Source organism: Xenopus tropicalis, chromosome 4 (assembly GCF_000004195.4).
Source record: "Xenopus tropicalis strain Nigerian chromosome 4, UCB_Xtro_10.0, whole genome shotgun sequence".
NCBI lineage: Eukaryota > Metazoa > Chordata > Amphibia > Anura > Pipidae > Xenopus > Xenopus tropicalis.
In genome coordinates, this window is record NC_030680.2 from 3047181 (window position 1) to 3061578 (window position 14398).

Here is a 14398-nt window from a genome sequence, read left to right on the forward strand (position 1 = left end):
GGGGTAACAGTCACCCTGCTATAGTTCCAGGGGTACCCAGGGCACAAATAAGCACTCACCCCAAATCCCCCCTAACTGGCCTTCAGGCTGGGCCCCCTTAGCCCATAACAAGGTTACAGATATATAGAAACATTGGGGTAACAGTCACCCCGCTATAGTTCCAGGGGTACCCAGGGCACAAATAAGCACTCACCCCAAATCCCCCCCTAACTGGCCTTCAGGCTGGGCCCCCTTAGCCCATAACAAGGTTACAGATATATAGAAACATTGGGGTAACAGTCACCCCGCTATAGTTCCAGGGGTACCCAGGGCACAAATAAGCACTCACCCCAAATCCCCCCCTAACTGGCCTTCAGGCTGGGCCCCCTTAGCCCATAACAAGGTTACAGATATACATATTCCAGGGGTACCCAGGGTTCCCATTGGCCAATGCACCCCGTGTGGCCCTCTCAGTGCTGCGCAGTGACCCCCGTGCGTGGAATCCGCGCTTCAGCAGAATATCCGTGTTTAACATTCAATTTCCCCTCTATCATGTAGAAAAACAATTTCATGCCATGTTTCCTGGTTATCGAGCAGTTGTTCGGTGCAGCGGGAGAATCGGCTATTTACTCATTCCATTTCTAAAGCGCTTTTTTTTCCCCCCATCAGAATAATTGTTTGAAGCTGCAGTATTTTTACATTTCAAAGGGCGAGATAACAATGTGATTTAAGAAGACCGCGGGGAACAGTGGAGAGAACATGCATCTTTAATGCCTCGCCAGCCGCGTTGGCTCTTCATCTCACAAACAGGGTTTTCTCTGGGCAAAGTCAGTAAACATATGTTTGTGTGAATATATATTATATATATATGTGTGTAATGTTCTGTGGGGAAATAGGAGAACATAATATATGTGTCTTTTCTATTTGTATGCCAAAATATTTACAAAAGCATTAGAGATGTTACATCTTCCAGATTCAGTCTTGCCTAATTCTCCATTGAGAGATACCATGAAACTATGGCACATAGGGATTCCCCTGTACTAAGCACAATTCAGCAGGAACAGCCCCCTAAGTTTGCTCATAGCCTGTACAGAGAGATACCATGAAACTATGGCACATAGGGATTCCCCTGTACTAAGCACAATTCAGCAGGAACAGCCCCCTAAGTTTGCTCATAGCCTGTACAGAGAGATACCATAAAACTATGGCACATAGGGATTCCCCTGTACTAAGCACAATTCAGCAGGAACAGCCCCCTAAGTTTGCTCATAGCCTGTACAGAGAGATACCATAAACCTATGGCACATAGGGATTCCCCTGTACTAAGCACAATTCAGCAGGAACAGCCCCCTAAGTTTGCCCATAGCCTGTACAGAGAGATACCATAAAACTATGGCACATAGGGATTCCCCTGTACTAAGCACAATTCAGCAGGAACAGCCCCCTAAGTTTGCTCATAGCCTGTACAGAGAGATACCATAAAACTATGGCACATAGGGATTCCCCTGTACTAAGCACAATTCAGCAGGAACAGCCCCCTAAGTTTGCTCATAGCCTGTACAGAGAGATACCATAAACCTATGGCACATAGGGATTCCCCTGTACTAAGCACAATTCAGCAGGAACAGCCCCCTAAGTTTGCTCATAGCCTGTACAGAGAGATACCATAAAACTATGGCACATAGGGATTCCCCTGTACTAAGCACAATTCAGCAGGAACAGCCCCCTAAGTTTGCTCATAGCCTGTACAGAGAGATACCATAAAACTATGGCACATAGGGATTCCCCTGTACTAAGCACAATTCAGCAGGAACAGCCCCCTAAGTTTGCTCATAGCCTGTACAGAGAGATACCATAACACTATGGCACATAGGGATTCCCCTGTACTAAGCACAATTCAGCAGGAACAGCCCCCTAAGTTTGCTCATAGCCTGTACAGAGAGATACCATAAACCTATGGCACATAGGGATTCCCCTGTACTAAGCACAATTCAGCAGGAACAGCCCCCTAAGTTTGCTCATAGCCTGTACAGAGAGATACCATAAACCTATGGCACATAGGGATTCCCCTGTACTAAGCACAATTCAGCAGGAACAGCCCCCTAAGTTTGCCCATAGCCTGTACAGAGAGATACCATAAAACTATGGCACATAGGGATTCCCCCTGTACTAAGCACAATTCAGCAGGAACAGCCCCCCAAGTTTGCCCATAGCCTGTACAGAGAGATACCATAAACCTATGGCACATAGGGGGCTGTTCCTGCTGAATTGTGCTTAGTACAGGGGAATCCCTATGTGCCATAGGTTTATGGTATCTCTCTGTACAGGCTATGAGCAAACTTAGGGGGCTGTTCCTGCTGAATTGTGCTTAGTACAGGGGAATCCCTATGTGCCATAGTGTTATGGTATCTCTCTGTACAGGCTATGAGCAAACTTAGGGGGCTGTTCCTGCTGAATTGTGCTTAGTACAGGGGAATCCCTATGTGCCATAGTTTTATGGTATCTCTCTGTACAGGCTATGAGCAAACTTAGGGGGCTGTTCCTGCTGAATTGTGCTTAGTACAGGGGAATCCCTATGTGCCATAGTTTTATGGTATCTCTCTGTACAGGCTATGGGCAAACTTAGGGGGCTGTTCCTGCTGAATTGTGCTTAGTACAGGGGAATCCCTAAGTTTGCCCATAGCCTGTACAGAGAGATACCATAAAACTATGGCACATAGGGATTCCCCTGTACTAAGCACAATTCAGCAGGAACAGCCCCCTAAGTTTGCTCATAGCCTGTACAGAGAGATACCATAAAACTATGGCACATAGGGATTCCCCTGTACTAAGCACAATTCAGCAGGAACAGCCCCCTAAGTTTGCTCATAGCCTGTACAGAGAGATACCATAACACTATGGCACATAGGGATTCCCCTGTACTAAGCACAATTCAGCAGGAACAGCCCCCTAAGTTTGCTCATAGCCTGTACAGAGAGATACCATAAACCTATGGCACATAGGGATTCCCCTGTACTAAGCACAATTCAGCAGGAACAGCCCCCTAAGTTTGCTCATAGCCTGTACAGAGAGGTACCATAAAACTATGGTACCAAACCATAAAACTATTTCTGACAATTACAAAGAAACCCCTGGCAGTGGGTATCCCAGCTTGCACCCCAAAATATATCCCCCATTACCCTTCTCCCTGAATACTCGGCAGATTTTTCCTTTCTTTCTATAGAGAAACACAATGGAGATTCCCTGTGTGAGTGCCTGAGCCCGGCTGCCCGTATCTCCCATCTCTCCCTATAGTTATCTCCCATAACGACGCGGCGCAGAGGGAACATTTTATCGAGGAATTAATGGCGCGGCGCATCGGAACTGGGTCACTTATTTTATTATGACTTCCTTATCTCCCATAACCTTCAATTAAAAGGCAACGCGATACCTTGTGTGTGAAAGGACCAAGCAAATGGAAAAGTAATTAAGTTCCCAGATCAGAATAATGTCGGCCGCCGGGGTGACTTTGGCGCAGACGCGGGGGGAAAAGCTTTCGAGACCAGTTCAGCTGGAACATATAACGTAAAACAGCAGAGAAATATAATAATAGTAACAATATGCCCCAAATATCTATTATGGTGTAATGATTGGCCGAGTAAACTCTTTAGGGTCAGAACTACCCAGCATCGGACTGGGCCACCAGAATACTGGGAAAAAACCCGGTGGGCCCCGGCAGCCCAGATCTGATCCCCCCAGGGTGCTTCCGCGATCCACCGTCTCCCATCGGAGGGTGTTGGGGGCCTCTGTGGGGGGGTGTGAAGATGGTGGGGGCCATTGGGGGGTGCAGGGGCCCCTGAGGCAGAAGCCTGATGGGCCCTGCAACCCCCCAGTCCGACCCTGGCACCACCTTTATATTCAGAGACTTGTAGTTGCATATTTCAAGGTACAGGTCAGTTTAGGGGTACAGAACAACATCCCTAAACATCTCCCCAACTCTCTAGAGAATTCAAGGAGAAGGAGAGGCTAAATCACTGGGGTTCCCCTATTGATTGTAATCTCTTACCTGATACCCCCGGCCGGTGAGTACTGCACCAAGCTATGGTACATGGTACATGGTACATGGTACATGGTACATGGTATATGGTATATGGTATATGGTATATGGTATATGGTATATGGTATATGGTATATGGTATATGGTATATGGTATATGGTACATGGTACATGGTACATGGTACATGGTACATGGTATATGGTATATGGTATATGGTATATGGTATATGGTACATGGTATATGGTACATGGTATATGGTATATGGTATATGGTATATGCTCGGGGCCAACATGTGCAGTTAAACTTTGTTATTTTGCTCTACTGTGAACGCGCGTAGACTGAAGAAGGAAGAGGATCACTTCGGCAAATGCAACCTGGCCGGTGCAGTTTTCTCCTATCAGGAGCACAGGCCGGGGGTTCAGGTAAGCAATTACATCACTTGGGGGGTGCCTAACATTTTGGCCTTTAGGCAGGGTCGGACTGGGGGGTGCAGGTGACCCTGCTGGCCGCGTCCCCTAACCCCCTCTCGCAGGGGCCCCCCTAACCCCCCGCAGGGTCCCCCACCCAGTGTCCTCCCCTGACCGTGTGTAAATTTAACGCGTCAGGGGAGGAGCGGTTGGGCAGAGGGAGCACAGCAAGGGTCGGGTCTAGGCCACCAGGGCCCACTGGGATTTTTCCTGGTCTCCCACCGGCCCAGTCCGACCCTGCCTTTAGGCCGGGAGCTCTGTCCTATACCGACAGACAAATAGGGGATAGATAGATAGATAGATAGATAGATAGATAGATAATTAAATCCCATTAAGTAATGGGAGCTGAGCAAGATGAGTTGAAGGTGGAGGGGCCCCTTACAGAAGGGGATATTTGCTTGGGGCCCCTTCCTGGCTCTTCATAATCAGACTCGTGTCACCCTGCCACCCACTCGCTGACATTTGAGGCTCAGCAGCTTGTCGGAAGGTGATACCTTATGCGAATCCCGAAGCTGCCATTGTGCGAGCGACGCGTGATTGACAGGTGTCACGTAGCTGAGAGCGGAGGCTGCCATGGAGCCAATCACAGGGAGCCGGCACATGTGTTTCTGGCACATTCCCTATGCAGATGAGACATTAGCCCCGCGCTGAGCCAATCAAGATGGAAATGAGGAGAGGGCAGCAGAGCCAAGGTGAGTAATTAGCGGGGTGGGACCGGGCCCTGGCGCGGCTCCTCATGTGTCAGCGCTGACAAGGTGCCAAATCCCTTGGCTCTCACCCTCTGAACCCTGCTGACTCGCTGCTAATGGAGACAAGCAACGAAATTAATTACCTCCCAAATAAGTGTGAGATTCCCCCCCAGGGCCGCATTATAGGGCCACACTGCCTCCCACTCTGACACCTCATAAATACCCCTCCCCCTGCTCTGCTCTCCCCCGAATGCTCTTTTCTGGGCAAGTTCATTCAAACATTACTAGTCAGCAGCACGCAGGTACTCACACCTGCTGCCCCACAGAGCTTACACTCTAATCACCCTGCCTTGGAGAATTGAGAGACCTGACCAAGTCACATGGTTGGAGAAGTGGATTATGGGAGATGAGGCCTGGCTACTGAGGGGAATGTCTCTGCCATTAGACACATGGTTGGAGAAGTGCATTATGGGAGATGAGTTTTCTTCAAATTTTTCAAAAGGACAACAAGCATTCCGGACTCGAAGGGATCTTGTAAAAAACTTAAACTTTATTCCATCATGGTTAAAAACAAAGGCCTGACGCGTTTCGTGCGCTCAGGGCACTTAATCATAGGCCTATGATTAAGTGCCCTGAGCGCACGAAACGCGTCAGGCCTTTGTTTTTAACCATGATGGAATAAAGTTTAAGTTTTTTACAAGATCCCTTCGAGTCCGGAATGCTTGTTGTCCTTTTGAAAAATTTGAAGAAATCTCCTCACAGCTGCGGGTTCGGGGCTACAAGCACCCGGACCACTACAAAAGTTTGGTGAGCATTCGTTGATTTCTCTGCCTTTTGTGTTACTGGTTGATTATCCAGACCCTAAGCGACTGACTCGGGGTTTCTACACCCGAGTCGAACCAATTGTTTGGTATTTACTTACTTACTTATATACACTTTATTTATTAAATTTATTTCAGCAGCCAGGTAGCGCTTATTATAACTAACTAGATCGGCAGTTTGTTTCTATATTTTTGCGAACATATTAGCCATCTTTTACTAATTAAATCTTTTATTAGCGGGAAATTCAACATAATTTTACGCTTCTAAAGCGTAATTAAGTTGTGCAGTTATGGGAGATGAGGCCTGGCTACTGAGGGGGATCTCGCTGCCATTAGACACATGGTTGGAGAAGTGGATTATGGGAGATGAGGCCTGGCTACTGAGGGGGATCTCGCTGCCATTAGACACATGGTTGGAGAAGTGGATTATGGGATATGAGGAGTGGCTACTGAGGGGAATCTCTCTGCCATTAGACACATGGTTGGAGAAGGGGATTATGGGAGATGAGGCCTGGCTACTGAGGGGAATCTCTCTGCCATTAGTCACATGGTTGGAGAAGTGGATTATGGGAGATGAGGCCTGGCTACTGAGGGGGATCTCGCTGCCATTAGACACATGGTTGCTGACTAAGGGCCAGAGGAGCCCACGCCGGCAAATATATTGCTCTCTGCTTTGCCAAATTATGACCCGAACTGTGGGAAATGTCACTTTTCTGCTGAAAGTTTGTGGAAACTGAACTCTCCTGGCCGGCGCCGTCACTGTCACTCACTTATAATCAGTGTTTGACTGAAAAAGGGGAGGGGAAACCAAAGTAAGAGAAAATTCCTACTAAAACTTTATAGTCTAGTCCATTAGACAGATTTTCTGCCATTTTAAAATATGAAACCATTCCTGCCCCCCAGCTTCCCCTCACACAGCTCCATTTAAGAACTCTTGTGCCACTCCTCATATCCCAGTTCTACAGTCATGTGACTAATGGCAGAGACATTCCCCTCAGTAGCCACTCCTCATCTCCCATAATCCACTTCTCCAACCATGTGTCTAATGGCAGAGAGATTCCCCTCAGTAGCCACTCCTCATCTCCCATAATCCACTTCTCCAACCATGTGTCTAATGGCAGAGAGATTCCCCTCAGTAGCCACTCCTCATCTCCCATAATCCACTTCTCCAACCATGTGACTAATGGCAGAGACATTCCCCTCAGTAGCCACTCCTCATCTCCCATAATCCACTTCTCCAACCATGTGACTAATGGCAGAGAGATTCCCCTCAGTAGCCACTCCTCATCTCCCATAATCCACTTCTCCAACCATGTGTCTAATGGCAGAGAGATTCCCCTCAGTAGCCACTCCTCATATCCCATAATCCACTTCTCCAACCATGTGTCTAATGGCAGAGAGATTCCCCTCAGTAGCCAGGCCTCATCTCCCATAATCCACTTCTCCAACCATGTGTCTAATGGCAGAGAGATTCCCCTCAGTAGCCAGGCCTCATCTCCCATAATCCACTTCTCCAACCATGTGTCTAATGGCAGAGAGATTCTCCTCAGTAGCCACTCCTCATCTCACATAATCCACTTCTCCAACCATGTGTCTAATGGCAGAGAGATTCCCCTCAGTAGCCACTCCTCATATCCCATAATCCACTTCTCCAACCATGTGTCTAATGGCAGAGACATTCCCCCCAGTAGCCAGGGCTCATCTCCCATAATCCACTTCTCCAACCATGTGTCTAATGGCAGAGAGATTCCCCTCAGTAGCCACTCCTCATATCCCATAATCCACTTCTCCAACCATGTGTCTAATGGCAGAGAGATTCCCCTCAGTAGCCAGGCCTCATCTCCCATAATCCACTTCTCCAACCATGTGTCTAATGGCAGAGAGATTCCCCTCAGTAGCCAGGCCTCATCTCCCATAATCCACTTCTCCAACCATGTGTCTAATGGCAGAGAGATTCCCCTCAGTAGCCACTCCTCATCTCACATAATCCACTTCTCCAACCATGTGTCTAATGGCAGAGAGATTCCCCTCAGTAGCCACTCCTCATATCCCATAATCCACTTCTCCAACCATGTGTCTAATGGCAGAGACATTCCCCCCAGTAGCCAGGGCTCATCTCCCATAATCCACTTCTCCAACCATGTGTCTAATGGCAGAGAGATTCCCCTCAGTAGCCAGGCCTCATATCCCATAACCCACTTCTCCAACCATGTGTCTAATGGCAGAGAGATTCCCCTCAGTAGCCAGGCTTCATTTCCCATAATGCATTTCTCCAACCATGTTTCTAATGGTAGAAAGAGTCCCCTCAATAGCCAGGCTTCATTTCCCATAATGTATTTCTCTAACCATGTGACTAACCGCAGAGAGATCTCCCTCAGTAGCCAGGCCTCATCTCCCATAATCCACTTCTCCAACCATATCACTAATGGCAGAGACATTTCCCTCAGTAGCCAAGCCTTATCTCCCATAATCCACTTCTCCAACCATGTGACTAATGGCAGAGACATTCCCCTCAGTAGCCAAGCCTCATCTCCCATAATCCACTTCTCCAACCATGTGACTAATGGCAGAGAGATTTCCCTCAGTAGCCAGGCCTCATCTCCCATAATCCCCTTCTCTAACCATGAGACTAATTGCAGAGAGATTTCCCTCAGTAGTCAGGCCTCATCTCCCATAATCCACTTCTCCAACCATGTGACTAATGGCAGAGAGATTCCCCTCAGTAGCCAGGGTCATCTCCCATAATCCACTTCTCCAACCATGTGACTAATGGCAGAGAGATTCCCCTCAGTAGCCAGGGTCATCTCCCATAATCCACTTCTCCAACCATGTGACTAATGGCAGAGACGTTCCCCTCAGTAGCCAGGACTCATCTCCCATAATCCACTTCTCTAACCAGATGTGTAAGGGCAGAGAGACTCCTCTCAGTAGCCAGGCCTCATCTCCCATAATCCCCTTCTCTAACCATGTGACTAATGGCAGAGACATTCACCTCAGTAGCCAGGCCTCATCTCCCATAATCCACTTTTCCAACCATGTGACTAATGGCAGAGAGATTCCACTCAGTAACCAGGCTTCATCTCCCATAATGCATTTCTCCAACCATGTATCTAATGGTAGAGAGGTTCTTCTCAGTAGCCAGGCCTCATCTCCCATAATGCATTTCTCAAACCATTTGTCTAATGGTAGAGAGGTTCCCCTCAGTAGCCAGGCCTCATCTCCCATAATCCACTTCTCCAACCATGTGTCATCTCCCCATAATGCATTTCTCCAACCATGTGACTAATGTCAGAGAGGCTCCCCTCAGTAGCCAGAGCTCATCTCCCATAATCCACTTCTCTAACCATGTGTCTAATGGTAAAAAGATTCCCCTCAATAGCCAGACTTCATTTCCCATAATGCATTTCTCCAACCATGTCTCTAATGGTAGAGAGGTTCCCCTCAGTAGCGAGGCCTCATCTCCCATGATCCACTTCTCTAACCATGTGTCTAATAGTAAGACGATTCCCCTCGGTAGCCAGGCTGCATTTCCCATAATGCATTTCTCCAACCATGTGATTAATGTCAGAGAGATTCCCCTCAGCAGCCAGGCTTCAGTTCCTATAATGCATTTCTCCAACCATGTGTCTAATGGCAGAGACATTCCCCCCAGTAGCCAGGGCTCATCTCCCATAATCCACTTCTCCAACCATGTGTCTAATGGCAGAGAGATTCCCCTCAGTAGCCACTCCTCATATCCCATAACCCACTTCTCCAACCATGTGTCTAATGGCAGAGAGATTCCCCCCAGTAGCCAGGCTTCATTTCCCATAATGCATTTCTCCAACCATGTTTCTAATGGTAGAAAGAGTCCCCTCAATAGCCAGGCTTCATTTCCCATAATGTATTTCTCTAACCATGTGACTAACCGCAGAGAGATCTCCCTCAGTAGCCAGGCCTCATCTCCCATAATCCACTTCTCCAACCATATCACTAATGGCAGAGACATTTCCCTCAGTAGCCAAGCCTTATCTCCCATAATCCACTTCTCCAACCATGTGACTAATGGCAGAGACATTCCCCTCAGTAGCCAAGCCTCATCTCCCATAATCCACTTCTCCAACCATGTGACTAATGGCAGAGAGATTTCCCTCAGTAGCCAGGCCTCATCTCCCATAATCCCCTTCTCTAACCATGAGACTAATTGCAGAGAGATTTCCCTCAGTAGTCAGGCCTCATCTCCCATAATCCACTTCTCCAACCATGTGACTAATGGCAGAGAGATTCCCCTCAGTAGCCAGGGTCATCTCCCATAATCCACTTCTCCAACCATGTGACTAATGGCAGAGAGATTCCCCTCAGTAGCCAGGGTCATCTCCCATAATCCACTTCTCCAACCATGTGACTAATGGCAGAGACGTTCCCCTCAGTAGCCAGGACTCATCTCCCATAATCCACTTCTCTAACCAGATGTGTAAGGGCAGAGAGACTCCTCTCAGTAGCCACTCCTCATCTCACATAATCCACTTCTCCAACCATGTGTCTAATGGCAGAGAGATTCCCCTCAGTAGCCAGGGTCATCTCCCATAATCCACTTCTCCAACCATGTGACTAATGGCAGAGAGATTCCCCTCAGTAGCCAGGGTCATCTCCCATAATCCACTTCTCCAACCATGTGACTAATGGCAGAGACGTTCCCCTCAGTAGCCAGGCCTCATCTCCCATAATCCCCTTCTCTAACCATGTGACTAATGGCAGAGACATTCACCTCAGTAGCCAGGCCTCATCTCCCATAATCCACTTTTCCAACCATGTGACTAATGGCAGAGAGATTCCACTCAGTAACCAGGCTTCATCTCCCATAATGCATTTCTCCAACCATGTATCTAATGGTAGAGAGGTTCTTCTCAGTAGCCAGGCCTCATCTCCCATAATGCATTTCTCAAACCATTTGTCTAATGGTAGAGAGGTTCCCCTCAGTAGCCAGGCCTCATCTCCCATAATCCACTTCTCCAACCATGTGTCATCTCCCCATAATGCATTTCTCCAACCATGTGACTAATGTCAGAGAGGCTCCCCTCAGTAGCCAGAGCTCATCTCCCATAATCCACTTCTCTAACCATGTGTCTAATGGTAAAAAGATTCCCCTCAATAGCCAGACTTCATTTCCCATAATGCATTTCTCCAACCATGTCTCTAATGGTAGAGAGGTTCCCCTCAGTAGCGAGGCCTCATCTCCCATGATCCACTTCTCTAACCATGTGTCTAATAGTAAGACGATTCCCCTCGGTAGCCAGGCTGCATTTCCCATAATGCATTTCTCCAACCATGTGATTAATGTCAGAGAGATTCCCTTCAGTAGCCAGGCTTCAGTTCCTATAATGCATTTCTCCAACCATGTGACTATTGGCAAAAAGATTCTCCTCAGCAGCCTGGACTTATCTCCCATTTTGCATTTCTCTAACCATGTGTCTAATGGCAGTGAGATTCCCCTCAGTAGCCAGGCTTCATTTCCCACAATGCATTTCTCCAACCATATGACTAATGGCAGAGACATTCCCTTCAGCGGCCAGGCCTCATTTCCCATAATGCATTTCTCAAACCACATATCTAATGGTAGAGAGATTTCTCTCAGTAGCCAGGACCCATCTCCCATAATGCAGTTCTCCAACCATGTGACTAATCACAGAGACATTCCCCTCAGTAGCCAGGCCTCATCTCCCATAATCCACTTCTCCAACCATGTGACTAATGGCAGAGAGATATGGGAGATGAGCATTGGCTACTGAGGGGAATCTTTCTGCCAATAGTCACATGGTTGGAGAAATGCAGCCTGGCTACTGAGGAGAATTGTCTTACCATTAGACACATGGTTAGAGAAGTGGATTATGGGAGATGAGGCCTGGCTACTGAGGGGAATCTCTCTGCCATTAGTCACATGGTTAGAGAAGTGGATTATGGGAGATGAGGCCTGACTACTGAGGGGAACCTCTCTACCATTAGACACATGGCTGGAGAAATGCATTATGGGAGATGAGGCCTGGCTACTGGGGGGAATCTCTCTGCCATTAGTCACATGGCTGGAGAAATGCATTATGGGAGATGAGGCCTGGCTACTGAGGGGAATCTCTCTGCCATTAGACAAATGGTTGGAGAAATGCATTATGGGAGATGAGGCCTGGCTACTGAGGGGAGTCTCTCTGCCTTTACACATATGGTTGGAGAAGTGGATTATGGGAGATGAGTCCTGGCTACTGAGGGAAATTGCATTTCTCTAACCATGTGACTAATGGCAGAGAGATTCCCTTCAGTAGCCAGGCCTTATCTCCCATAATCCACTTCTTCAACCATGTGACTAATGGCAGAGAGATTCCCCTCAGCATTCTCATCTTTTTCACATTTCCTAATTTACTCTGACAGGATTTTCATGCAGCAAAGTAGTGATTGTTGCTGCTTATGTCATATTAAGTTTTGGGTCTGCTGCTGTAATTGTCTAATAGAACTTATCTTGGCCCTGGACAGGGTCAGAGTGGGGTGTGCATGGCCCAGGGACTCCCTAAACCCCTTCTGAAGCCCCCACTCACCCCCACTAGCCCCTTCCCTCACAGCCCATGCAACTTGTACTTGAAGTCCAGTTTTTACCAAGTTTTTCCCAGTGTCCCACTGGACTAGTCAGACTGTGGACCCACCTGCTCCTATGCATGCAAAGCAATATCCGGGCCTTGGTGCTATTTACAGAGCCTGCTGGGCTGGTCATGGGGTGGTGCTGACTATTTATTTTTAATGTCCCAAAATATTTGTTGTTGGCCCCCAATAATAATAAACAATATATTTATTATTATTATTATTTCTGTTTTATTTTCAATATAAATTTGGAGACATAAACAGTTCCAAAAGGCAGAACAAAAGGAAACCCATCCTATTAATAATCCCCAAAGCGCCAGCCTTCCTGCCTTTCCCATTACACACCAGGCAGGAATATTCCTCGGATATCTCAGCGCTCACGCCAGGCACATACGTGTCTATGAAACAGGGCCCCGGGGCACGTTACTGACATGGGGGCACTATTTACACTTTCCTTGCACTCGGCTGCACAGAGGAGCTTATTATCTGCTGGGTGACGGATTCCGTCTGCACCTCTAATGAAGGGAGTCACACTCTGGGCAGCAGGGTCAGGTTCTGACATGTCCAACTGTAACACTCACAGAATGGGCAGTGGTTCAGTGTCAGGGATGGGTATCACCGCAACCTTCACCGATCTCTTATTATCACCGGCCTTAAAGCTTTGACTTGTAACAAGCAGCACTGGGAGAAAGGCTCCAAGCAGATATTGTCTGTGGTACCAGCCGGGCCCAGGGCTAACAAGTCTATGATACATATTATTACACTGTATGGCCAAAAGTATGGGAATCCCTGCCCAACATCCCATTGGTTAATATGAAGTCTCCCCTTTATTTGCTGCTATAACTGCCCCTTCCCTTATGGGAAGGTTCCCACTAGATTGCTGGGAGCTGCTCCCATTCAGCCACAAGGGCATTAGTGAGGTTGGGCAATGATGTTGGGGATCAGGCTCACAGTCGGGGTTCCATCCCACAGGGGTTCAGTTGGGTTGCCCAACTCTACCTGCTATAACTGCCCCTACCCTTCTGGGAAGGTTCCCACTAGATGTTGGGACAGTGTTGCTGGGAGTTGCTCCCATTAAGCCACAAGGGCATTAGTGAGGTTGGGCAGTGATGTTGGGGATCAAGCTCACAGTCGGGGTTCCAATTCATCCTTCAGGGGTTCAGTTGGGTTGCCCAACCCTTTCTGCTATGACTGCCCCTACCCTGGGAACGTTCCCACTAGATGGTGGAATAGTGTTGCTGGGAGTTGCTCCCATTCAGCCACAAGGGCATTAGTGAGGTTGGGCAGTGATGTTGGGGATCAGGCTCACAGTCGGGGTTCCATCCCACAGGGGTTCAGTTGGGTTGCCCAACCCTACCTGCTATAACTGTCCCTACCCTGGGAAGGTTCCCACTAGATGGTGGAACAGTGTTGCTGGGAGTTGCTCCCATTCAGCCACAAGGGCATTAGTGAGGTTGGGCAGTGATGTTGGGGATCAGGCTCACAGTCGGGGTTCCATCCCACAGGGGTTCAGTTGGGTTGTTCAATCAGACCTCCATTTCATTAAGCAATGTCTACAAATAATTCTTTTAACTGGGTCTTTGACATCAGGTTCTTTGGTTGGCCCTTGGAGGTCCAGTCCCACACTGTTTGGACAGCTGTTGCCGGACTACAAATCCCAGAATAATGTAACATATAATGAAGGGTGAGGCATGCTGGGAGCTGTAGTCCAGCAACATCAGGGCTGTATTCTTAAAGCAATATTGCACAATAAAACTTTCCCCCAATGAGAATCCCAGCTGATGTGAGTAAATCCGGCTCCCT